Below are 25,830 nucleotides of genomic sequence, written 5' to 3' on the forward strand. Positions count from 1 at the left end.
CATAAAGTCTGGAAAACTAAGTACTCACTTTTACAGTCTTCTTTACAGCTGGGTTTGCTTATGCAACACAGTTATATACCATGAGATCTAAGTAGAAGTTTCTTGGGATTCTGGGAATTTCTGCTTCCTTGATAATAAGAGACAGATATACCCAGCACCGTCCCTTCCTACTTTATTCTTGCCTTCAACACAGAGATGTTGCCTGGAGCTTTTCAAGCTGCCAGGCGGGAAGGGCCAAGGGGACTGCAGTTATTAAACAGAGATTTGCTCAAATAATTTCAAGTGTTATAGTTCAGACAAGTGCCTCAAAGGAAAACTAGAGAGTCTCCAGCTGGTGCTAAAACATTTGATCTAATAAATAATAAACATAACAAAATATGTGAATGCATTTTCATGATAAACATCCAAATTATACTGAAAAGTACATTAAGTGAAAAACACACACCATACAACTTTCCTCAACCCCAGACGCAATTCCCTTATCAAGAGGAATCATTGAAAATAAGTAGCTGTTCAATATCTCTGTTTAAGAATTTATATCCCTATATATGTAGCATATATACATATATGGTTTAGTTCTATATGATTTAGCCAGGAATGATAATGTGTGTACCATTTTGAAACATTTCTTCATCATTTATTAATGTGACACGAAAATCCAGATGTGTTCATACAGTGGTAATTTCATACTTTTTATTTGCTGTCTTGTAACTCATAAAAGCACCACTGTTTTATATTCCGTGTTGAATGAAACTTAGGTGATATTCAAGTATTTCATGCTATTCAAAATGCTGCTACATTAAACATTCAAGCACATATATTTTTTGTGCATATGTGTATCTACTTCTTTGGGCTATGTACCTAGCAATACAATAGTCAGTGGATGATTAGATAAGCAAATTCTAAATTTTGATAGTTACTGTAAATGCTGTATAAGTTTATACTTTTATTGATACATGAGATATTGTCGTTTACCACCACCTTAACAAAAATTGATTTCAATCATTTGTTATTATTCCTGTGAATGTAATAAGCAAATTAAACCTAATTTTGTTTTATTTTGTCAGTTATTAAAATATATTATCTTTTGCACAGACTATTCATATATTTTGTCTTCTTTTATATAACTGTCAGTTTCTTATCAATCTTAGTAGTTTTCTTATATTATTGATATTAATGCTTATCTATTTTATAGAGGGGAAATAGATATTTTACCTGAATCTGTCAGTTTAAATTTTATCTTTGTTGACATGTTTCATTTCTACAAAGTATTTCATTTTTATATAAATTTATCAATCTTTTCCTTTAGGATTTCAGGTGCATTCTTTTGCTTAGGCAGCCTTGCTCTTACCAGAAGATCACAGGAGGTATTCAAAACTTCTTATTAATGCTTTCATACTTTGGCCTTAAATTTTTAGCCCATTTGGAAAGTATTTTTATCTATATTATAATTTAGAATTTTGACTTTGTTTTCTAAAGAAAAGTTCAGTTGGTCCATTTTTTTAGTTATTATGTCATTATGAAATATTACAGACATCCAGAAATCACAGTGAATATTATAGCAACAAATTAGGTAGCCACCATCCAGCTGCATTTTTAATCACAACATTTTTTCTTTGTTTGAGATTATAGGAGAAAAAATTCAGTATACATACTAGTCCCTTCCATTCTTGATATTATTCTCATCTCTATTTAGAGATTATTACTGTCCTGAAGCAGCTGGTCATCATTCACATTCATGTGATTGTATTTTTTCTACATTTGTATGTAGTCACAAAGATTAAATATGAGAATTCTCCATGATTTTCAGATTTACATTTAAGTTATTCAGACTTCTAACAAAATTCCAGAATTTCTCTCCCCACCATTTTAATTCCTTCAAATGTTTTCCAGATTATATTTTACTACTGAATGACTTTTATATTTAATCATATCACTGGTTTCTCTGCTTTTTTATTTTTCTTATTCTACATCTGCCTTTTGAATGTTTAAATCTGTCTTGCTAACCTTTATTTTCATAAAATGTTTTAGAATATGTCTGTGGGAGGTAAGGATTCTCAGTTCTTGTATCACTGAAACTATCCTTGCTTTTCATTCTCTCTTGAATGTTGCTACAGCTCAGTACAGAATTCCATTGTCATCTATCATTCAGTGGTTGTCATGATTCTGTTGGGACACTCTTATTCTTTGTAGTTCATTATTTTTTAAATTCTTTTTAGAAATCTTAAGATGTTTTTATCATTCTTGATTTAATGACATCTCTGCACAACATATATGATGTAGTTTTTCATTTATTTTCCATGAGCATTTGCAGTCCCCTCCCGTGAATAATTATGACTTCATTAGCTTGTAATATGTTTTTCTATTACCTCTGATTTATTTCTTTTTCCATATTTTTAATTTCTCTTCTTAGAAATCATGTTAGATAAATAATGATTTTTCTTTCCTTTAGGCACTTTAAATTCTTATATCATTAAACTTTGTTCTTCTTTATTTTTAGTAAGTTTCTTCTCATTTTCAGTTTTTGAAAAATTCGTCTACTCTATCCATGGGCCTAATTAAATGTTTTCCTCTTTGATAATATTTTTATTTTTTCAAGATATTGATTTGCAGGCTGGGTGCAGTGGCTCATGCCTGTAATCCCAGTGCTTTGAGAGGCCTGGGTAGGAGGATCGCTTGAATCCAGGAGTTCGACACCAGCCTGGTCAACAGAGTGAGACCTCGTCTCTTTAAAAGTAAATAATTAATACAATTTTTAAAATATGTGTATTGTCTTCCTTTTAAAATAGTCACTCCCATATCCCCAAGGATATAATATCCACTCTGAATGTTTGAGAATATAAAACATATTTTTTAAAAAATTTGCATTGGCCCTGTTAACTTTGAGGCTTTGGACATTCTTCCATTTTTCAGTTTGACTGTTTATCTTTTAATTCATCAATTTCTTCAGATGCTCGTTAATTTTGGGTTCTGTGTTAATATTCGTATTTGGGATTCCATATACACCTGTTCTGGGGTGCTATTTCTAATTACCATATACTGCTTCTAGTGATTAAGAGTGAACCGCGATTGCTATTAAACAGCGATGTGCCAGTAGTTTGAATTCTGGCTGTGGAGATCCCTGAGTCCCTAACCACTAATAATGTCAGTTGGCTTGCTGGATGCAGAGAATTTTTAAAAATTATTTCAATCCAGGGATAAATGTAATTCACAGCTTCGTATGGAGGAGGAGCAAGGTTTCAAACCAGCCATGTAGCTTGGCTGGGATATTTTTCCCAAAGTCCTAGGTTCCCTAGGACTCTTATTGTACATCTTATAAACACTGCCCCTGAGTGAATGATATAAGTCACATGTGGCATCAGAGTCATTTCTTTCAGGTTCAGACTTTCAAGTGTCATGGAAAGAATGCCCATTTAAAAAATTAAACACTATAATATAAATCCTCTCGTACTACTTGGGGTAGCCATGTGGCCATGAGTAAGTAAGTTAACACTTCTGAGGAACAATTTTCTTATTTGTAAGAAGTATAATAGCTTTATCACAGATTTGTAGTGAGGGTTAGAGATACTACATGTAAAATATCTTAAATAAGATTTGGTGCAGCCAGGCGCCGTGGCTGATGCCTGTAATCCCAGCACTTTGGAAGGCGAGGTGGGCGGATCACGAGGTTAGGAGATCGAGACCATCCTGGCTAACACGGCGAAATCCCGTCTCTACTAAAAATACAAAATATTAGCCGGGTGTGGTGGCGGGCGCCTGTAGTCCCAGCTACTCGGGAGGCTGAGGCAGGAGAATGGTGTGAACCTGGGAGGCAGAGCTAGCAGTGAGCCAAGATAGCGCCACTGCACTCCGGCCTGGGCGAAAGAGCGAGACTCTGTCTCAGAAAAAAAAAAAAAGAAAGAAAGAAAGATTTGGTGCATACCACCTGCTTAAGAAGTGATAGTTTATCCCATTATATTTAAGTGCATTAAATATGGTAACTGGTGAACAGTTGTCAAACAAGATTTTTTTTTTTTTTTTTTTTTTTTTTTTTTGACATGGAGTCTCGCTGTGTCACCCAGGCTGGAGTACAGTGGCGCACGATCTCCCTCACTGCAACCTCTGTCTCCTGGGTTTGAGGGATTCTCCTGCCTCAGCCTCCCCAGTCGCTGGGATTGATTACAGGTGCACACCACCATGCCCGGCTAATTTTTGTATTTTTAATAGAGACAGCGATTCACCATGTTGGCCAAGTTGGTCTCCAACTCTTGACAGGTGATCCACCCACCTTGGTCTCCAAAAGTGCTGGGATTACAGGCGTGAGCTACCGCACCCAGCCAAGATATTAACAGAGAGTTTACAGAAAATGTTTTCAAAAATGTGGGTACCATATAGGTAAATTTTACTGGGTTCAGAGACTAAGAAATATTCATTGTATGAGATGCATTGAAAGCTCCAATGAGTAAGGGTTTAAGAATTTGGAAGAGGCAAAAAAACAAAAAAAGAAATCCTGCTTTTCAGCATTGACCTTGTATACTGTCTTATCTACACGCATATATAAGTGATTGACACTATTACTGCTTTCATTTCGGATTTCATGAAGATAAGCAAGTGTTTGTGATTAAGCATTCTTACTGTTATTTAAAATAATTCATAGTTTATGCAACAACTTTGGATACCTAGTTGAAAGAGTAGGACAGGAGTCGCTCAAGAAGCAGTGATTTATGCAGATACCTACAAAGATCGGTAGTTTATTTGGAATCCAAATATATTTTTCCTTACTATCATTTCAAACTTTCTACAATTTATAGACAAGGGTCAGTTTCTGAAGCTGCACAGTAGATTAGATGCCATGATAGAACTGATTCACTTCCTCCATGGTCAATGTGATTCACTTTTCTAGAGCAAACAAAATAAATAGAACAATTGTGCAGACGGTTTGTGATCTAGATAATCTTACTATCTCAACCAGACCAATAGGTTAGTACCTAATCCATTTTATTAGTTTAATTTGTAGAATAGTTTGAAAATACCAATTGGATTTCCAATTTGCTAAAATGTTTTATATGGATTCAGTTATTATACAATTTCTGATTCTACTAACCTCTCAAAATACAAACAAGAGAAACTACAAACTTTAAAAAATGTTGATAATATGCATAAATTACATATTTTAAATAGCACATGAATCTATTCCTTCAGAAATGAAGTGAAGAAAACTAAACAATTTTTTAAAATCAAAGAAAAAATGATGGTAGAATTATTGGCTGTTTATGTATACCAGCTTTGAAGTCAAATTATGCGAATAAGAGTTTTGATTTACTTATTTAAAAGCCACATGACATTAGGCAATTTCTCTAACCTCTCTAGGTTGATTTTTTTATCCAGTCTGTAATATACAGATAAAAATAAAACACTGCATAGGGTTGGGGTGACAGCTAAAGAAGACAAGGTACACAAAGCATGTTAACACAATGAAAATAATAAGCAGTGAGTAAATATTAGCTATGATTATTTTACTTGCATCTATTAAGCCCTTTTCATTCCACATTTTACAGTAAGAATAATAGACAAGTTTGACACGTTAAGCAGATTTTGTTTTGACAAATACTTAAACCTGGCAAAGAAATCTCACCCAAAGATGGACAGGTTTTCTGTATGTTTTTGTTCATCCTTTGTACATTGTACATACAATGTAACATAAGAATTGAAGAAAAAAACAAACCCTCTAATTTGGTTCTCCATGTAATCAAGACTGAAAATTAGATCAGCATTTTGGAAAAATAATGAATTTGTGAACAAATAAACAATTGATTAGCAAGTAAATAGAGACATCAACTTCTTTATTTTGTGATCTTTTTAATTACAAGTTAAGTTAGAGATGATCAGAGAAGTTAGAATTTAGGATTGGGAAATCTTTATTATCCTTAATTATAACATAGAAACTTACATGCTAGCTGACCTCCTAGAATAAAAAGTCAAACTGTGTTTTAAGTTAAATTTATGTTGACTGGGTCTTTTTATTGTAACTAAGTTCTTTTTACTGTTTTCATTTCTTCTAAATAGCACTGAACACTAAATCACTAAATATAGCTAAATATTTTGAGTAGATTCAATGACTGTATAAAAAAACAGGCATATAAATAATTTCTTTTAAATATTTTAAGTTCTAAAACAATTGCTGGATGTCAGTTGTTGACACTTAGAGGTAAAATTGTGATGTCTGTTTTTCATAGTATCTTAAAATTTTAAGCTCTTATTTAGTTCCCTTATTTTTGCTTTGTCAGGAAGATTTGTTATTTATATATGATAATGAACTTAATCATTATTTTAACACTTGAGTTAAAGATAAGAGGACCTGAAGTCTGTCAGGATGATTTAGACAGGTGTTTATACCACATCAGGAGTCAGAGACATTTCCTTCTTCATTTAAGTGTTCACTCCATAAACTGTTCGTGCCATAGAGACCATCAAAATTTATTCAATCTGGTATTGGGGAGGAACAGAAAAGGGCTATTTGAAAAACTGAAAGTTACATTTCTCAATTTCCTGAAGCTTTACTTAATATTCATTTAGAAAATACCTAAATCAGCCATTATTGAGTCATTTTAAAAATATCTTTAGCTTTACTGTTAATTTTTTGATATTCATATTTTTAAAAAATTTTGGTCACTTCACCAGACTCCAGCTTTAAGTACATTAATTAAAACGTCCTGCATATGATGAAGCAGCTTGGAAGAGACCAAAACTCCATTGAGAACAACTAAAAAAGCTGAATATATTTTTAAAAGTATTTTGGATGCTTAGGAGTCCAGCTAAAGTAGGCAGAAACTGAGGGCTCAAGATAATAGAGAGAAGGTACAACAATGAACCAGGAGTCTACACTCAAAACTGTTAAGCATATTTAAAGTGCTAAAAAAAAAAAAAAACACATAGAATTCTATAACAATAAAAAGTGGCCTTAAAAAAATACAAGTGGCTCCACTTCTGGGAAAATAGTATGAGGAGCTATGTAGACTTACTTCTCAGAGAAACAAGAAAGCTGATGAAAACTATAAAAAAACTCAAGTGAAACCCTAACCCCCACAATTTAATATATTTGGCATTGTTCTAAGGGAATAGGACGAATTGTAAAACATGTATTAATGAAAATCTACTAAAACATGGGCTTAAAAAAAAATCAAGAACCTGTGGTATTTTAGCCATAGCATGATCTCTACCTTCCCACTTTCAACTCAGTTTGATACAGGCTCCATTATGGGAAGATGTGGCCCACAAACAGAGCATTCTTCCCCTTTAGTTGTCAGTCAGGGTTAACTATATCTCACTTGGAGCAGTAAGCCCCCAGCATTTCTTATCTCTTCTAACCCCAAGTTGAAGAGGCTAAATTCCTCATGAATATGGCTAAACGTTTGGGGTTTATTTCATCCACCCAGCTTCCACCCATAGGACAGAGACTTTGTCTCCAAAAATGATTTTAAAAAGACATACAGAAAACAAAAAACTTAAATGGAAAATATCAATCCAGTGATATCAATAATACCATTAAACATACATTCAATAAATTATCTAATTAAGTCAAAGATTGTCAAAATAAACTAAGGACAACATACAACTATATGCTGCCTACAGAAGACCCAGTTTAAATTCAAATCTACAAAGAGGTTGACTTTGCCACTCCAGCAAATTAACGAAACCCAAAGTCATGGGAAATCCAACTTGAAACCAGTTAATCAGAAATTTCGGAGGCCCAGACTTGTAACTGTTGCTTGGGGTTGTGAAGGACAATATTGGGGACTGAGCAACTAGCCTGTGGGATCTGACACTCTCTCCAGGTAGATGATGTCAGAATTGAGTTAGAGGACACTAAGCTGGTGTCCACTGCTCAGAGTGTGGGGAGAAGCCCCCAGACATTTAGTCATGGATGTCTTCTGTGTTGATGCTTGTGGTGTGAGAGTAGAGAGAAACATGGTTAGAGAGAGCTTTCTCCACACAATAGTAAAAGGAAAAAACGAAAGCTGAACCTAGAAATATCCTATGGCTCATCAATTTCAGTCTAGGAAAATACTAAACAGAAATATGTAAATACGTGCTTAAAAGGCATATACAAGAATATTCAGAGCTGTGCTATTTATAATAGTAAAACCTCAAAAATACCTCAATCTATCAGCAGTAGAATGGGGAGAGAAATTGCTAAGTATTCTATAGTATGGGAATGAAAAAACTATTTTCTTTATGCAATGTAGACAACACTCTCAAAGATAATATTGAGTGAAGAAAGCCAACATAGCAAAGTTTATAAATAGAAAGAACTAATCTATGGAAAGCAACATCAGAAGCCAGCGTAGTGGTTTCCTTTTAGGTCAATAGGATAGAGACTGAGATAATGTTTAAGTGTGGACTCTGACATTTTGGTCATGCTCTAGTTCTCAATCTGGTTGGCTGTTGCATGGTGTTCACACTGCAACAATTAATTGAATATATGATCAGTAAACTCTTCCATACATATGTCAATAAGATTCACAGATAAAAATAATTTGAACTGGCTGGGCTCAGTGGCTCACACCTGTAAATCCCAGCACTCAGGGAGTCTGAGGCAGGCGAATCAGAGAGGCCAGGAGTTGGAGGCCAGCCTGGGCAACATAGCAAAACCCCATCTCTAGTAAAAATACAAAAATTAGGTGGGCATGGTGGCATGCATCTGTAATCCCAGCTACTTAGGAGGTTCAGACACGAGAACCTCTTGAACCTTGGAGGCGGAGATTGCAGTGAGTGGAGATCATGCCACTGCACTCCAGCCTGGGTGACAGAGTGAGACTCTGTCTCAAATAAATAAATAAATAAATAAAATAAACTGAACTTATTAAATATAGCTACTGATATATTTTACACTGAAGTTTAAAAATACATATATATTTGCTTTTAAGACAAAGCTCAACAATGATTTAATAGAGTTCTGGTGTTTGTGAAATGGTTACTAAACAACAAGTAATGAACTCGACTTTCATGGTTTCATTACCATTAATATATCTACATTGAGCTATGTTTAAATGATGCAGGCTTTTGTAAAAATATAAAATTTATCTATACATATGCCTCATCAGATATTTTAAACATTATAGTGTACTTAATTACAAAATAAACTTTCTAAAAATTGACATATTTAGTAAATGTATTTTAAACAGTATTTTAATCACATTGCTTCATAATCAGATCCCTAAATGAAACTGATATTTAAAAAAATTAATGTAATACACATACACTAAAAAATAGCTTTAAAATTGCAGAAATACACATTCTAACTCCAGTATCTACTCAGGGGCATAATCCCAGGTCTTTCATTTTAATTTCTTTTCTAATAGATCTTGTGAACAAAAGAAATATATATATGTGTGTGTGTGTTTGTGTGCACTTTTCTATCATCACAGTTAACTAATTCTTTTGAATATGTTAATAGTCAGAAGTGTAGTTCATTTATTTATCTGATTTTATTTTTTCATTTTTTCTGTTTTCTCTCCCTTCCTCCCTCCTGCCCTTCCCTCCCTTCTTTCCCTCCCTTCCTTTCTTTGTTCCTCTTTCCCTGCCTCCAAGCCTCTCTTCTTTCCTCTCCTCTTTCCCTTCCCACTTCCTTTCTTCCTTTAATCTTTCCTTCCTTTCTTTCATTAACCTTTAATATTTTGGTTAAAGAATACTGTCTCCAGATGAGGAGGGCAAGATGACATTTAGCATATACAATGACTTTTCTGTAAGTTATCAAAAAGCATCTTTTTCCCTGGGGCACATGGTCCAGGTCATCTTTGCAGGAAGAAAACAGACTGAAAATTCAGCTACATTGCCCCCTCATCTTGGTATCCAAGTGAAGGACACGACTAACTGCTGTCACTGACCCTGATGAAAAGAATGGAGACAAAGCATTGAGAGAGAAGCCTTTTCCCCCAGCATGTGACTAGTAAGTAATTAAGTGACCGGTGATTATGGGAATGTAAGCATGAAATATAGACTATGACTAGCAAAAACGTTAATTAGCAGAAGAATAGAATTTTTGAAATGTCAAAAGCAGAGAAAAACAGAAAATTTACAGAATACTTGAAAACCTTTTTAAAACCCTGGGCAGGAGGACCATAGGATACTGGTCAGGAAGGACTTGAAAAGATGCAAAAAGCTTCCACGTGTGTATGGGAAGTAAAAATACACCACCTTAAAGGGAAGAGCAGTCAAAGTGAGGCGAATATAGAAACACATATTGTGTGAATGCAATTAGACATGAAAAATGGCCAATAAAGTAAATCGAGTGATAACTTTACAAACACTTCAAAGTCAGCAACACAATAATCTTTATATACGATGTAGCGAAACAATGGGGCCATTTGATGATCCTGGAATGAAACGTGCAGTAAGGGATAAAAATAGTACAGCAAAAAAAATTAATTTGCTTCAGTGTACATTGAAAGACTCGAGTGTAAGCCAAAAAGAAAAAAAAGGATTTTGAACCATTCACCTTAGAGATACTAGGTCAAATTTTGTTAAATGCGCAGAAGATGAAGTAGATACACCTGATATAGATAAATCACAGCATGTGGATGGCACACACTGAAACGTTTTGAGAAAACTGAAGGGTAAAATTTTAACTGTTACATAAAATGTATGGCTTGTCCTTACAACCAGGCTAACAAGCTGGAGACATGTGCATTGCCAATATAACACTAATCCATAAAAAATGGTTCTGGAATGGCTCTTGAGTGCCAGAGCCATTCCTTCTTTCTTTAATTGCAGATTCCTCTACACAAGGCAAGCTGGTGGGATCTGCAATTAAAGAAAATGTGGGAGAAAGTGACATACATTTATAAAGAAAAATTATGTTACGCCTATTATTCATAATTTGATTATGTTAATCCATTTATATAATCATAATTTTCTTCTCTATAGTGTTATAGTCTATAAGAGAGGGATTTGTAACATAGTTTAGAGACTTCCAGAAGGGGGATGTGGTATAATAAGAAACATATTTAGTCTTTGTTCCTAGTACAAGGCTTCTAAAAGCCTTGGAATTTTATGAGTGATAGGGGTGTCCTTTATTATTTATAAAAGAAGTGTACTTTTGATCATACCTGAGTTTATGCTAATATGGTAAATCAGGGTGGGATCTCTAGATAGCTTCAGGATGAGGATGGTCCCCAGAAAGACCAATTGATTAAAGGGTTGGAAATTTCAGCTTCACCTACCAACCTCTGGAAAAGAGTAGGAGGTGGCTGGAGACGAAGATCTGTAAAAAATCTCGAACAATGAGATTTCATGAACTTCCCAGTTGGTGTACATGTCGTGATGCTGGGAGGGCAGCACACCTGAGAGGACATGGGAACCCTCTACTTCCCACCCATACACCTTTCCTACCCATCTCTTATTTGGGTGTTTGTGAGCTGTATTCTTTATAATAAATGGGAAAAGGTAAGTAAGGTAATTCCCTGAGTTTTGAGAGCCATTATAGCAAATTTTTGAAAATGAAGAGGAGGTCCTGGGAATATTCGATGTATACCCGAGTTGGACAGAAGTGTGTGTAATCTGGGGATCCACTACTTGCGACTGGCATCAGAAGTAGGGGGCAGTCTTGCAGGACTGAGTCCTCAACCTGTGGGTCTGCACTAACTTGGACTGGTTGGTATCGGAACTGAATGGAATCATCAGATACCCAGTTGGTGTTCACATGGTTGGACAACTGGTTGTTGATGTGAAATAAAACCCACACATTTGGTGTCAGAAGTGTTGTGAGTAGAGAAGCAATGATTCCATTAGAAGATATTACAGCTTGTCAAGGTAAGTAAAGTATTTATTCTAAAGCAAGTATTTGACCTGAGTCTTAATGCATAGGATATATTCACACTGGGACAGTCTGGAGGGCATTTTCAACCAGATAATGGTTGAAAAAATGAGAAATGTACATACTAAGAACAAAAGACTCAAATTTATCACTGTCTTTTGTTTTATCTTCATCTTTCCACATATGATAGTTGTTCACCTAAACAAAAAACTAAATTCACATATTTTATAATTAATAACTTGATAGAAGGCTAAAAGATACCCATATCAACAGCTGTCTTAGAAATCATCAATAACCAATTAGAGAAGATACTGAGTAAAGTAGAGATCTAACTCAGAATAGCAACAGAATTTAAAAAGTCACAGAAACAAACTGAGTAAGTGATGTGCAAAATACAAAACTATAAAACTGGAAAAATGAACATAGATGCAGTAGAATTAATGGAGAGTCTTGTCAAAGTAAACAGTAGTAATAATTAAGATAGGGATATTTCAATTCTTCCCTAATTATTTTAATAGAAATCAATGTGAGCCAACATCTCATTTTTTGGTGGAATGTGGGAGTATACAGTATATGAAATGTATTCTAAATTTCATCTGGAATAATATGTGAATAAGGAATGTCAGAAACATTTTCAAAAGCAATAATAATGAGAAATTGTCTCCACTACTATGATTGTACCAGAAACACAAGTATTGATAGAAGAAAAGTTTCCCAAAGGAGCGGAGGGATGGAAGAGGGGCTCTTACAAAGAAGTGAAGATGGGATGCTGGTTCTGTAGAAACATTAATATTCAGAACAGAGTTGTTCACTGTTTCTAGGCATCTAGAACAAAATATTCTTTCAATAAGCATGTTTAGCAATGATAAAAAAGATATAACCTTGAACAAAGGTCGAAATAAATTACTCTTAAAACGGTTGTGCATGATGGCTCATGCCTGTAATCCCAGTACTTTGGGAGGCTGAGGTGGGGAGATGGCTTGAGTCCAGGAGTTCTAGGCCAGCTTCAGAAAGATGGCTACAAAAAAAAAAAAAAAAAAAAATAGTGTGGCATAGTGGTGTGTACATGCCATCCCAGCTATTTCAGCTATTTGGGAGGCTGAGGTAGGAGAATCCCTTGAGCCCAGGAGGTTGAGGCTGCCATGAGCAGTGATTGCTCTACTGCCCTCCAGCCCAGGCAATAGAGGAGGACCCTGTCTCAAAGAGAAATAAAATAAAAATTACTCTTAAAATGGACAGAGCATAAACCTAAAAGGGATTAAGCTAATCAATGAGAAAACATATTGCATCATTAAGATAAACCAGAATGTTTGGGATGCCTTCCTAAAATACGGATATTGATGGAAAGGAGATTAAAATGACCTCACGTCTCCTGATGTGTCATCGGGAATGGTTAGATCGATTAGGTATTTCTTCTTTTAGGATCACATTGCAGTGAAGGTGTCTTATAGTACTTGCAGATGAAGCTCAATGGGGAGAAATCATCCTGATGTGTCCCCTGTACTTGGCAAGAAAGAGATGTGGCATTATAACGTACTTAAATCATGAAACTCATCTTGGCTGAGAAAGCTGGGTCTTGAAATGTGCTTGCCAAGAGAGTAAAATGATGCAAATATGCATGCTGAATTCTACATAAATATGAATATATACATAGCCACCCCCACATACCATGTTTGGGTGATAAACAGATGAAAGATTAGTATGGAGCTCCTTAGTCAAAGGGTAGTCCAGGAGGGCTCAGAATGCATTGTTCTTCAGGAAAACAGTAAGTCGCTACACACAGTAGCATGTTTTCCAGAACCCATTTAATCTGGGCTCAAAGGGATTTGGGGTTCTTGAACTGTTAGGACTTGAAAGATGGGAATGGGCTGCCTATGACACAAGCCACAAATCTTGAGCATATGGAAGGGGCTGACCTGCTGTGCTCCACAAATGAGAAATTTCTCTCTCTTGGCTTTTTAAGAGGTGCTATGTGCTGAGACACTGGGAAAGAACAGCTCTACCAGCAAAGCCTGAAGTGACGTGCGTTGTTATTCACAACACCTTGCAATTTAAGTTTGAGGCTGAATCTAATGTGCTTGGAAAGAGGTCAATTGTAACAAACAGAGGGGAAAAGAGCCCCACAGCTGTAACTTTCACCATCAAAGCTTCTCAACCAGATTTGTATTTCAAATGGGAGGCAGAAAAAGGTTTGAGGAAACAGTCTAGTTTCCCTCTAAACAAGACAAAATGAAAATATTATGGTGTATTCTACCATGTGAAACTGACAACCCACACTGAGAATAGTTACCTTTGAAAACTTTGGGAGTGGGGTGAAGGTGGGATCTGGTTGATATAAAAAGGATTTTACTTTATTAAAAAATAAAGTAAAATAACTAAAGATCAAATGACAAACAATGCTTAACCCATTTTCATATTCTCCTTTACTTGTGATGGTTTACATTCTTTGCCTCTCCTCTCTGAGCCTGTAAAATACACAAAATGTTAGTGAGCTGGAGAAGCTGAGCTATGTTTGCATTAATAGCGCCTGGAATCAACTTCGACAGGTGACACTTGTTGCCTTATTAGGTAACAGTGGAAATCATTTGGATCTCTAATTGCTCTCAGGAACAAGAGGAAACACCTGCACCCTCAGTCCTTGCTCATCCCTAAGATAGGCTTGTGGTATTCTTAGCAGACTCACTAGTCTTGTGCCTCCTCAGATCAATAATTGCAGTCCTTAAATTCTATTCCTTACGGTGAGTATTTTCCCCCGCCTCATAAAGTCATCCTTCACATGTCCCTCTGAAATATATATCTTAATGAAATAATCGGTCCAAACAAATGAGTTTCTCTTTGGATGACACACTGGTCTGCCTTGCCGAAAAGAAGATGAGGTAAAACATGAAGGCGGCGTTGATGATAGTGATTAAAACACCAGCTTGACAGGGCAATAACTATAAAATCTTGCTGCTAGTAATAATCTCTACAATACGACTGCAATACCAGTGCACCATATGTCACAGCATCGCAATCCATCTCTCCATGTGTCACTTACTTAAGCAGGTTCCAGAAGAACCTATCATTATTTTTAAGTAGGGGGAAAGGACACAATTCCATTGCTGTACTACATTAGTCACTCTGATTCTAGCCTTCAGCTGACTTATTTATTTTCATGAGAAGGGATCTATAGACTTCAAGCTATTCGATCAGATATCATGAGATGTGTATTCTTCAGATCATTTATTTCTTATTCTGCAGTCTTCTAGAAAGTGTGAGCTTGCTTTTTAATCATGTTGAAATGGAACAACAAAAAAGTTTCGAAATTTGTTAGTAATTATTCAATCAACTATATATACGTAGTCGGATGTAAGAGGTACTCAGTCCCTACAGCTGGACTAACAGATGGGCTTTAAGAGCAGAACAGAAACCAACAGCACCAGAAGGACAAAACCACAAATCGTCAAGAGAGAATCTTCTTTAGAACTTAAGGATGATAATGGTACCTTGTCTTTAAATTATGTTGGACCTTGACGAGGGCAGTCCCTTGACTAAAGTAACTATCTCCAGGCTCCACATTTGCAAAGCAAGAAACGTTGATAATGAATAAGTTAATTGTGTTACTGCAGTGAAAGAGGAAAAATCATTTTCTCTGGCCATTGTTTGTTAGAAATCCCATCCACAAGCTTTTATGCAGTTTGTAAATTTAATGTTTTTCTTTTCAGAAAGACCAGTTTTACTCTGTGTATTACATATCATGTTAATAAATTATTGGAGGTAATGGGGCCAGTTGCTTAGTGTTTTGTGACTCAGTTTCTTCCTCTGTAAAACAAGGATAATAATAATAAAGCCCACCTCAGAGGGTTGCTGTGATGATTAAATAGTTAATATATAGTGCAGTGCTTAGAAGGGTTCCTGGATCATAGTGAATGTAATGCAATGGTTGCTACTATTTTGTTGTTCTTGTCATTATTTAAGAGTTAATTATGGAGTCAGAGGAGACTGAATTCAAGTCCTGAGCCACCAGTTAGCTGGGTGATCGTAAGCCATTTTAAGCATCTGTAAAATGGGCATAATAACAGTATCTTCCTTAGGCGGGGGAAAAAGTAGCTGAGATCATGTGGGATAAGCCACTCCTGTGTCTGCACACAGTCAGTTTAGCTGTTTACAATGATGACAATGAAAACATTTTTCCATTATACTTTTTGTCACATTAAATAAGAAAATCTATCTAAGCAAATAAAATTTCCTTGTGTTTTCCAACCTTTTAAATTCACAAATTCTACCAAAATCAGTTATCTTTTCGCTGAGTACATCCAGATAATCCCCCATTGCTCAAATCATATATGGGGCTTTCTCAGGATTTGATGCAATGATCTGAAATCACTGTATCATGTTATAGGAACTGGTGCAAATATTTCCAGTCAAATGTAAGGTACAATGTAGCCGGCTTCTAAGGAGGAGACAAGTGGCAACACATTCTTTATGCACTTCTCCAGCAAGGTGGTATTTCAAACTCCCCAGCAGATGGGCAAAAAACATGCAGACAGCTTGTTAGAGAAAGACCCAGACTGTTAAGTCCATCACAGCTGTCTTTTTCTTTCCTCATTAATTCTCTGATCCTTATTCCATTGTATAACTTAACAACTATCTCTATAGGCAAAGAAAAAAAAAAGTATCTAGTTTCCACTGCCGCTCTTTAGAGGCTTGTACAGTTTTTGAGGAGTAAACCAAGAGGTTCTTCCTAAATGAGAAGCTGGCAGGAAACTTTCACCTACTCTGCAGGCAAGCCACACTTTTCAGTGAATCTCAATGAACTCACTACAACTGCTCTTTTGTTTCAATGTTTGATGTTACAGGTAGAGAAGATACTTCACTCCTGAGTACCACAGGTCGACTTCTGCATTCAAACAGAAACATATCACCAAAGATTTAAAAGGAAAAGATGAAAGAGGAAATGTGAGTATACACAGAAAATAATGTGTTTTAGTTGATTTTTACACCGATACATTAGTTGCCTAAATCAGACTTGCTTAGTCGTGCACGAAATCTGCTCGTATACCCTCGTGTCACTCACTGTGGTTGAGATTGAGCCAGTGGTGTTCCCATGGAGATACCTCACACTGCTCACCTAGGGTTTGTTTTCTAATTAATGATTAATGCCATCTCCTAATTACACAGAGTAGTAGATTCAATAACTTAAAGGACAGCCAGAATCTTTGAATTCCTGTAGCTTTCTTTTCAGTCTATTACTAATTTGTAAGGCTAATATGCAACTTTCTTTTACATTTTCCTCATCTATAGCAGGGAAGAAAATTCTAAAACACAAAAGGAGATTTTGGGAAAGGAAAACCTTAGGTTGTATTAGGGTGTCCTTCACCCTAATTTGCCCTGCACATGTAGTTAGGGTGCACCCTAAATACCAGCCCACAAAGATATTTTGCTGGCAAATGTTTTAAACCAGGGATCTCTAACCCCTGAGCAATGTAACCAGGCTGCAGAGCAGGAGGTGAGCAGTAGGTGAGTGTATTCATCTGTATTTACAGCCACTCTCCATCACCCACATTACCACCTGAGCTCTACCTCCTGTCAGATCAGCAGCATTAGATTCTCATAGGAGCAGGAACCCTACTGTGAACTGCACATGTGAAGGATCTGGGTTGCATGCTCCTTATGATAATCTAATGCCTGATGATCTGTCCCTGTCTCCTGTCACCCCCAGATGAGACTGTCTAGTTGCAGGAAAAGAAGATCAGGGCTCCCACTGATTCTACATTGTGCTAAGTTATATAGTTATTTCATTATATATTACAATGTAATAATAATAGAAACAAAGTATACAATAAGTGTAATGTGCTTGAATCATCCCCAAACCATCACCCCTCCTCTGGTCCTTGGAAAAATTTCTTCCACAAAACTGGTCCCTGGTGCCAAAAAGGTTGGGGACCACTGTTTTAAACGGTTTTAAAAGGCTTGGACTGGGCACAGTGACTCACGCTTGTAATCCCAGCACTTTGGGAGGGCCAAGGTGGGTGGATCACTTGAGACCCAGAGTTTGAGACAGCCTGGCCAACATGGTGAAACCCCATGTCTATTAAAAAATAATAATAATAATAAGCCAGGTGGTGGCACATGCCTTTTATCCCAGCTACTCAGGAGGCTGAAGCAGGAGAATCGCTTGAGCACAGGAGGCGGAGGTTGCAGTGAGCTGAGACTGCACCTCTGCACTCCAGCCTGGGCAACAGAAACTGTTTCAAAAAAAAAAAAAAAAAAAAAAAAAACATAAAAATAAAAGCCTTGGTTTACTATGCTAATATTCAAGAAATCTTGAGAAGTAGTGATTTAGATTTTAAATCTCTCTTGAAAAACTGGAAAATCTCACAGCATTAGACCAGAACATCTACATGGCAAATTTATCTAAGTAGCTATCGCTTCCTCGAGGTGGAGCTTTTGCTCTCCAGTCTACCAGAGACTCTCTTGTCTTATCCACCCCACCTCACTCATTAACTGTACTTAAATGGCCTTGTAGAGTCCAGTTTTAGCAAGCATCCTAAGTCAGAATCCCCACCCGACAAACCCCAGGTGTCTGATCATTCTTGATATTTGACCAAATATCTCATCCCTCATTATCCCCTAGTTAATATCTTACCACTCTGGCTGTCTTTGAGCAAGAATGCTGTTAGGTGGTTTAGCAGAGAATTACCCTGCCCTCACAGTAATTTTCTGACCACCAGCCCCCGCTTCCCCTGACTCTACTCCTTGGCTATAAATCCCCACTATTTCTTGTTGTATCCAGAGTTGAGCCCAATCTCTCTTTCCCTACTGCAAAACCTCACTGCAGTAGCCTTCTTTACCTACCCTGATAGTCCTGAATGCGTCATGGAAAATTTTTATTCTTTAACTTTATGCGAATACCAGTAGACAAATTCTTCGAAAAAGGTAAAAGTAAAAAATCCACAATATAATTGGATGAAAAGTGGAAAAAACTCAATCAATAGGTTGCTGATTCTAACATAGAACAATTTATCCTAATGTTTGGACTGTTAGTTAAGATATTTCATGTCTTAGTAACACAGCTATTATGATCACATCATATAAATCTCTATTGTACTATTTCTAGGTGATTCCTATTTGCCTTTTAAATGTTTTCACTAACTTTATCCTTCAGTGTTTCATTTTAATTTTGACTCAGAATATTTTCTATGATTAAATGAAATGTACATAACATCAGGTATAGGTATTCTGGGTGATATCCACAAATAGGTCTTACAAATTTATGTTCATCCTGCCAGTAGGTTCATACCTACTTCTTGGTAATTTCTTTTCAATCAGTTCTCAGTTTTTCACTTGCTTTTATAGTTATCTTATTTTTAGACAGTTTATTCTATTTGATAATATCATGCTATTTAGTCATAACACTGATATATTTAGCTTCAAGTATTCAAACACTTTAAAGTGTTTGATTTATTATAAGTATTGTATTATAAGCTTAAAGTGTTTGATTTATTATAAGTATTTGTGGAAAAAAACATCTCCAATTTACAGATCTTGTACTTGGTTAGCTCTAAACAGCATTTGTAGTAAGTATCAAAATGGTTTTATTTATTGTATGATAATATATAATTAATTTAATTGTAATAATTAAAAAGTGGATCTCTACATACAGTATTTAGACTTTTCAAAAGAAAAATAACATGATCATAAATACTGTATTCAAGAGATAATTTTCATAGATAATTGTCATGTAATCATCTATGTCTTTAGATATTTTGCAAATATCAACTGTTACTTCTAATTATTAAAAACATGAAGTTGTACGTCAAGAGACTAGGTCTATGAAATTACAATTACTTAGGAAATTCAGAGTTAAAAACAGCTTCTGCTAAGTCTTGATTTAATTCTTATTTAACAGAAAGTGAAATAACTAACAAATGGCTTTACATATTTTATAGGTAAATAAGATTTAAATTACTAAGTAATTTTTAAATTATATTTTCATTCCATTATCCCAATTCATCCAAAATAGTCTCTTGAGTCCCTTACTTCAGAGAAGGAGATTACTGAAGTGATTTTCCAGAGGAATCCATGAAAACAGTATTTTAGCCCAAACTATCAAGAAAATTAAGGACTTTGCATGTGTTTATTGAATGAATTACTGTCAAACTTTATTCTTAACAAAATACTGTAAAATACTAGTCATTTCACTTCCAATAATGCAACTGTAATGTTAAGAAGTCATTATGTGCAGTTAAGTCACTCAATAGATATAGAATAAATGCATGTGTATATAACAGCAATGGTTATGTTTTTGTTTTACTTTCTTTCTGATTGTTGCTGCTGTTGTTCTTATTTTAGTGGAGGGTACTGTGCCAAGTAGAATAAATAGTTCCACAGGAGGGCAAATCAAAGTAAGAAGTTTACTTTCCTTCAGTCAGCATTATTGAATGCCAACATTTCCTGCTTGTAGCGAAGGGCAGTATCTTGAATTATCTACTTCTGAGTGCCTATCTAAAGCTTCCTAGAAGTTTTAAGGTACAGGTTAGCTATCAAATTTTATTATGCATAATTTGAACTTAGATCTTGTAAAAATTTGAATTCCACACTGGAGAGTCTAATTCCATATGATGAAGTCTATAAGGACTTAGAATTTGCATTTGAAACAAGTAACCCACATAGTATTTCAGCTAGCCATTCTTAGGTCATATAATAAACACTGCATGTTTATTATATAAAAGTTTTTTAGGCAATACTTGTTTTTCACTCTAAATATATAACAAACTTTAGGCAATAGCTGTTTCGCTTTCTACCTCCATAACCTGCTCTTAAACATTTTTATTGAATTTAATGTTATACATCTAGCTTTAATTAGTGATATAAGAATTGGCTACAGCAGTTTCTCTTTATTTGCAAGAGATACATTTCAAGACCTGCAGTGGATGGGCCGGGCGCATGGCTCACACCTGTAATCCCAGCACTCTCGGAGGCCGAGGCAGGCGGATCACGAGGTCAGGAGATGGAGACCATCCTGGCTAACATGGTGAAATCCCGTCTTTACTAAAAATACAAAAAAAATTAGCCAGGCTTGGTGGTGGGCGCCTGTAGTCCCAGCTACTCGGGAGGCCTTGGCAGGACAATTGCATGAACCTGGGAGGCGGAGCTTGCAGTGAGCCGAGGTGGCGCCACTGCACTCCAGCCTGGGCGACAGAGAGAGACTCCGTCACAAAAAACAAACAAACAAAACAAAAAGACGTACAGTGGATATCTGAAACTGCAGATAATACCAAACCCTATATATACTGTGTCTTTTCCTACACATAAATACCTGTGATAAAATTTGGTTTATAATTTAGGCACAGTAAGAGATTATCAACATTAACTTATAATGAGGTAGAACAATTATAACAATATACTGTAATAAAAGTTATGTGAATGTGGTCTTCCTTTTTCTCAAAATAATCTTATTTTATGTAATATTTTTGGACTGCAGTTGACTGTAGGTAACTGAAACTATGGAAGGCAAAACCATGGATAAGGGGGGTACTACTTCACAAAATATTATAATATTCTTTAAATCAAATATTGATATCATAAAATATCATGTTTTATTGAAAATATACAAATATGTTTTAAAGTACTGCTTAAAGTCCAAAAGAAAATTGAATGTTCAGGTATAATAAATAAAATAGTTATCATTAGTGTATTTCTTCTTTCTGCTTATCATGGTAATTAGTTTTCTTTCTCTTGCCATAACAGATGCATATCAAAATCACTAGCAAAGTAGTTTCAAAATCCACAGGCCTATCTACTTTTGTAGATTGAAATCTTATTGGAAGTATCATCTGGTATTAGTTTTGGAAGAATTTTTCAGATTTATACCTCTTGGCCCCTCAACTAAATTGAAAACCACAGCTATAGACAGTGAGAAGAGGTCATCTCCAGGATGCAAATTAGTATAATAAAATTATCATCCTGCTCTCAACCGACTCCTACAACCAGGTCTGCATGCATTTTTAATCAAGCTAATACTAGAAATGCAAATTCTCCAACAGCACTATTGAGTAATGTTTCTAACTGAGGATTTCATGATGTCATGAGTGAATTATACCTAACAGAGAAAAATTTCTTCATTTTAATTTTTTTCTTTCTTAAAATGTCTGTATCTCTCTCACAATCATGTTCTCTCTCTCGTTCTCTCTTTCCTTTTCTCTTGTTGAAATCCCCTCTTTATTCTAAGGCACACAATCCCTCACCTCACATTTTGACATACCCTTCTGATGTACAGTAAATGAATTCTCAGACTGACATTCCATCCACTCCCACTTCACAAGAACAAAAGCTGCTCTTCTTCAGATCTACCCCCCTCTTTACAAGTAAAGAGCAAATTCATGTTTCTTTCCTTTCAGTAAAATGGAGTCAACTAAAACATATGCCTGACTTGAATATAGTGTATAGTCTATTATGTTAGTATATTTAAAGTTACATGGTATCAAAAGAAGAAAGCTGTTAAAAGAAGATCAGAAAATTGAGGCATCAGGAAGAACAAACTTCCCATAGATTATCTAGAGCACTTGAATCTGTAGGGGTAAAAATAGTAAGTATGGGTATTATCTTACCTTTGCTAGGTGGGGAGGGGAGGAGAAAGGGCAACTTGCTGCTTTGGTCTGGCCTCAATCTTAAAAGTCACTATCAAGTTCACTGACACACTAAAATGGATCTGTACTTGTTGAACTGATAAATATTCATGATAAGATTTAAACATGTTTTAGAAAAAAGCAAATATTATGATCACTGTGGAATTTTCACCAAAAACAAACAGTCCTCCAAAAAACAAATCTAACTTTGCTTAATCCTACGTAGAGTATTTGCTGGAAACCTCCATATCTGAACTGCCATGTTTTTGTGTAGACAGTCATGTCACACTGAAATGACTTGTGTTTTTCAGCCTTCCTTTCTTTGAACTTGGTCAGTACAAGTACTTTAAAATGCTAAATATTTTCTAAATACCTAAATTCTTAGGACAATGGGAATGCCTTAGTCCAATACGTCTTTTTTTCCCTAAATAAAGTATGATGACACATAAGGCAAACAAATCTATAAAATGTAAATGATATATTATTTCAAAAAAAGATTTTTCATAAATATATGTAGCTGAAGTAACCAAGCACTAGGCATATGCTTCCTATGTTTAGGCATAAGCACTGATTTTTCTACGGGAGGTCATGTTTTTTGAAATGACAATTCAAGTGGGAGTATTTTGCCCCTAAAGTCTTCATTCAAACTATTTTCCAGTGGTGTCACAAACAGATAAATGCACCTAATTACTAGATTGCACATCCTGATGTATGTTTATTTGACTATACAAACAACCCACCAAATGTACAATTTTCTCTTCTTAAAAAACGTAGTCATTTAAATGCAAAAGATATGTTAATCAGTATTAGCATTAAGATTTTTCATATGTCAAGTTAGGATGCTTGGAATTATCATTTTGCTGTCAGCAATAAAGCAGCTTACACTGGAAATCTATTATGGAAATATTTCAACAAACTCAATAAAATGGAACTCAGAGTTCTCCTGACAGAATAAAGCAAGCGTCGTGGCAAAAGACAAAATTGTAACAAATTTAAAGATCTTAATTGGCTTTAATTTGCCATTCTAGAATCAGGCAATACCTCATCCTACAAAACAGAGTGTTCCAATGAGCTGAAAAGAAGAGGTTGGCTTCAGAGAGAGAAAAGGGCTGAGAAAAGCAGAAACAGAGGAACAAAAAGCTTTTTGGGTTTTCAAAGTTATTTCCCTTGTAAAGGTTAAAGCAGAGGGGACTTAACATGCCAGCTAAAACTGGCCTGCTGGGGAATTTGGCTATTATCTCTCTTCTGATTTCTGGGAAGCTTAGATAAGCCATTTAGTTTTGGCTTGGTTACATGGAAGTTTAGTCTGAGTGACTGTTTTGGTTTGGTCTGTTGGACCTAGTGCAGGACTTCAGGCCAAAACGGTGGTTTCTTATACATTTTATTTTATTTTGCTTTTTCGGTTACTGACTTCAGCTCATTATAAATCATATTTAACAATGGTGTGGGCTTTTATGTAATAATTTAGTAGGTACAAACTGTTTCTGAGAAGAGTAAGAAGAGGTGAAGCCCAGGCTATAATACTATAGAAAGGAGTCTGTAAAACATTAAGAAGAGAATTTGAAAATGAAGGGAATAAATAGAATGCACTCTTCCAAATTACTGTACAAGTATTTTTTTTGAAGTAGAAGTAGTCATTGCAATATGAAAACTTGAAGTTGAGGAGTTTTAATCATACCAGGAGTGGTGGGGACTCGACCAGCAGAAGGTACTCCAGTAAGCACCTCCTGCAGTAATTGCTATTTTAATTGGCTGAAATAAACTAAAATGCCCCCAGGCCAATGACGAAGCTGTGTATGTAGGCAGCTTTATTCCCTTTAGGAAAGAGACCCACTGAGAAAGTTTATACTTTGAATTAAAAAGAGAAAGAGAGTATTGTTACTCATTTTATCAATGTTAAATTACCTGAAATCTGTTCTCCCATGTCCCCTCCATCACACTTCCACTTGTCACAGAGAAGTTGTATTTTGTGTGGGAAGGGGCTCCTTTTTAACTAGTAATTTACCTTATATTGCTTCCAAACTTCCACCTCTGTTTTCCCACATCCAAAGCCTTAAAACTGAAAGGTCTTGTTACTAGGTTACAAATTCTAATTAATAAATGGAATGGGCAGTTACAAATTTGTGGGAACATAGATCCTTTAAAAACTGCAATCATGGCCAGGGATGGTGGCTCATGCCTGTAATCCCAGCACTTTGGGAGGCTGAGGCGAGAGGATCACTTGAGGCTAGAAGTTCGAGAGCAGCTTGGCCAACATGGTGAAACCCAGTCTCTACTAATAACAAAAAATTAGCCCGGGGTGGGGGTGTCCACCTGTAATCCCAGCTACTTGGGAGGCTGAGGCAGGAGAATCGCTGGAACCTGGAGGTTGGAGATTGCAGTGAGCTGAGATTGTGCCACTACACTCCAGCCTGGGCCACACAGCGAGACTCCATCTAAAACAAACAAACAAACAAAAAAACAAGAAACTGAAATTATTTCATTCCTGGTACATTCAACTGCATGCTTTCAAAGTATAAAGCCATGCATTGACTGATGGTATGGGATTTCAGAGACGAAAATGCCATTCAGTTCGAGATTAAAAATAAGGCAATGAGATGCATGTAAAATTTTATGAAATGGTAGAAACAACAGAAGTACTATTTAAGAAATCCAATTATTTTACTTGAGTATAGGCTGAGTTTCAGTTTGGGGGTGTAGAGAAAGAGACCTATTAGGAATAAAATGTGTTAGATCAGAAAAGAGAGCATGAAAACTTGAAGACAGTTAAGTTGCATTGGGACTCTGCAAAGAGTGAGTAAAACATTTATCTGAAAGTAAAAACATTTAGCATAAATGACTAATTATATAATCAGGATTTTTAAAAAGATGAGAGATCAAAAACATGATAGTGGCATACATCCTGGAAAACAGAGAACAGCAAAATTGGAAAATAAATGAAGTGAAAGATAATTAGCTTAATTGAAGTAAGTTGAATCAATGACACATTTATATCTGTTCAATATTTAGAAATCTACATTGTAGACATTTACGTGTGAGTATGAGTGAAAGTGGTGGGAGTGAAATACAGTTTCAGATTTATTTCTCAGTATTCCAGGAGCTGAAGACAACGCTCTTCTGCCCTCTCAAAGGGTATGATGCAAATAATACGGTGAAAACATAGTGTACATCTATCATTTCAGAAAATTATCTATTATAAAATCTTATCAATTATGCCAATGGATTACATATTCAAGTAATATGATAATACTGATAATAATTCTGTAACCTGAAGCACCATGGCTTGATACTGTGAGAGACACTATGATTAACACAACCGAAGTTACCCCATAGCTTCCAAGAAATCAAACAGTGAACTATTCTTGGAACAAAATTGAACTTTCAATGCCCTTCCTTAATTTATCCTGTACAAACTTTAAGCTGCCT

Source organism: Symphalangus syndactylus, chromosome 7 (genome assembly GCF_028878055.3).
Source record: "Symphalangus syndactylus isolate Jambi chromosome 7, NHGRI_mSymSyn1-v2.1_pri, whole genome shotgun sequence".
In the NCBI taxonomy this organism is placed as follows: Eukaryota; Metazoa; Chordata; class Mammalia; order Primates; family Hylobatidae; genus Symphalangus; species Symphalangus syndactylus.